The sequence below is a fragment of the Sinocyclocheilus anshuiensis genome, unplaced genomic scaffold (assembly GCF_001515605.1).
Source record: "Sinocyclocheilus anshuiensis isolate Anshui unplaced genomic scaffold, SAMN03320099.WGS_v1.1 scaffold920, whole genome shotgun sequence".
Taxonomy (NCBI): Eukaryota; Metazoa; Chordata; class Actinopteri; order Cypriniformes; family Cyprinidae; genus Sinocyclocheilus; species Sinocyclocheilus anshuiensis.
In genome coordinates this window covers 229,557-232,367 of record NW_015552604.1, presented here as the reverse complement: position 1 = coordinate 232,367, position 2,811 = coordinate 229,557, and the positions used below count along the sequence as shown (strand labels likewise).

Genomic DNA, 2,811 nt, shown 5'->3' with positions numbered 1-2,811 from the left:
TGCACATAATATACCTGTACATACAACTGTCTATTGTTATATACCTGTACATACAATTGTCGATTTGTATATTTTTGATTCCTTATTTTACTTGTTCTATTTTTTTATTTTTTTATTTTTTATTATCTGTTTTTTTGTTCTGTCACTGTCATTCTGTTACACTGTGGAAGCTTCTGTCACGAAAACAAATGGCAATAAAGCTCATTCTGATTCTGATTCTGATTCTTTAGTGATGAGAGCAAGGTTAATTTATTTGGGTCCGATGGGAAACATTATGTTCGGCATCAAACTGGGGAAAGACTGAAGCCCGAGTGCGTAAAGAAGTCAGTGAAAGGTGGAGGAGGAAGTATCTATAGACAGGGTGAATGCAAATGTTTATCAGAACCTCCTTCAGCAACATGCAGTTCCTTCCCTGCAAGCATCTCCCAATTAGCCTGAAATTTTCATGCAAGACAATGCCCCCGTCACACTGCAAAACAGGTAAAGCAGTTCCTTGAAGTCAAGAACACTGAAATAATAAATGGAAATAATGGCCGGTCCAGAGTCCTGATCTAAACCCAACTGAAAATCTCTGGAAAATCCTTGGCGACAAAAGTTATGGCTAAGAAACCCACTACAGTCTATGGAAGAGAGTGGAAGAAGAGTGTCTTTTCATTATTCTTTCAGTTTTATTTAAATTTGTACTTAAAATAACTAAAAATAAATGTATTTGCACACAGGCTTACGCTGGTAACTCATCAGTGGACTTTCCTCGTAAGAACACTGAAATAATAAATGGAAATAATGGCCGGTCCAGAGTCCTGATCTAAACCCAACTGAAAATCTCTGGAAAATCCTTGGCGACAAAAGTTATGGCTAAGAAACCCACTACAGTCTATGGAAGAGAGTGGAAGAAGAGTGTCTTTTCATTATTCTTTCAGTTTTATTTAAATTTGTACTTAAAATAACTAAAAATAAATGTATTTGCACACAGGCTTACGCTGGTAACTCATCAGTGAACTTTCCTCGTCAATATAGGCTATATTTTTTCTCATTCTATATTTCTGACGTTCCAAAAGCGCCTCCTACTGGCAGAGAATGAATGTTCATTTTGTTCATGTTCATTTAATCCAGTCTGTAGTTTTTGTTCAGACCTAGGGCTGGGTATTTTCCAAAAATTTTCGGTATCGATACCGGTTACTGAACGATACTTTTTTCTATACCAATTTTATGAAATAAATTTTAACAAGATTATATTATGAGTAATATGAGTAAAAGCGGAATATAAATCTTATTTATTGTCCTATGTAGCATGATGCTACAGTTTGCATGAATGGTCACATAACATGCGCTTTCGGTCTTGTAACGTTAGTATGAACGGACATATGCATATGAACGGAACTCCACGCAGCTCCCGTGCTACTCTCCATTGGAAATGAATGACAGGTCTGTCGCTTGTCGGAGATAGTGGAAAGTCGGCTTGAAACGCAGTGGAAACGCCAGTATGACAAGGATCGTTTTCATTTTAGAACATAAACGCGCCAGTGTAAATGTAGCCTTACATCTAAGGGGGCTGGGACGCATTCACACTAAAGCCTCACGTCTGCGCCACATCTTTGAGTGTAACCGGTGTAAATTAGTAGGTGTGTTCGACTTGACGCGAACCGACTGTGCAGTGCAGACCGATCGGTGTATTACAGTACCACGAGAGCTAAAGAGAGCAGACTGCTCCGTGCGCTTTCGAATCGCTTTCGCGGATGTCAAACACTGAACGATCTGCCGCGTCGCACCTCTTCTAGTCGAACACAACGTCTAGTGCTGCAGGCTTATTGGCTCACTGACGCTGATGAGATTAACGCCTTAGGTATTGAAATTTGGTACCGAACGACAAGATGTTTTTCAATACTCGATGGTATCGAGGCAATTCGGTCGGTGCCTAAAAAGTATCGAACTCGATACCCAGCCCTATTCAGACCAATGCGAAAATCCACCCACATAACCCCGTTTTAAATTAATATAATAATTTATACTTCTGACTCACCCCTGGTTTTAACGCTCAGTTGAGGTTTATCATCTTATCATTTATTTAGTTTTTGTGAAAACCTGTATCTCAACTGTAAATCAGTTGCTATTTCGTGGTCTACAACATGAAAGAAAGCCATTAGGGTATAACATGTACATGAAAAATGCAGTGGTGTAATGTAATGACGTAATAATACTTCGTTACAGTACTTAAGTATTTTTTGGTAGTATCTGTACTTTACTTGCGTTTTTATATTTCAGCCATTTTATATTTCGTTACTTACTACAAAATAGTCAGAAGTCAGAAGAACACGGACTGCAGGAAAGCAGGTTTGACGAATCAGTGGTCTGGCGTTTGCAAGTTAGACTCCTAAAAACACCTTTTTGCTCATGTGTAAACAAGTGTGCGCACAACCGCGGATGATTCATTTTCCACTCAAGTCGAGTCTGGGGTGTGCGATATACTGGATATCTTCTGCGATAATATGGTAAGTGTTGTTGTAATGATGTGCGATCTGACATTATCAAGTATATCGCCAATGCACGTGATTTATTAAAACTCAAAATTCAAGGCGTTCTAAATGATGGCAAAAATGCTTCTATATGCTTTTTATATTCATATAATTTAATATAGTTAACTTAATCTGTATCACACAAAGAGTACCGTTTTTCTGCAGATATCAGCATGATAACAAATTTAATAAACATTTTATACAAGTTCAGTAAAGTTGACAATAAGTGACATTTTAGACATAATATTGCTTGGTTTTGCTCAATTTTGCCAACGAAAATAGTTCCAAACAAAGATCA

The 2,811-nt window shown here is 37.8% G+C and overlaps 1 protein-coding gene across 1 annotated transcript in view; it reads right to left on the bottom strand.

The window, feature by feature from the left end:
* Positions 1-2,811, bottom strand: part of LOC107665843 (CREB-regulated transcription coactivator 1-like) — a 25,452-nt gene that overhangs the window by 18,474 nt on the left and 4,167 nt on the right. The gene's annotated exons all lie outside the window — the stretch shown is intronic.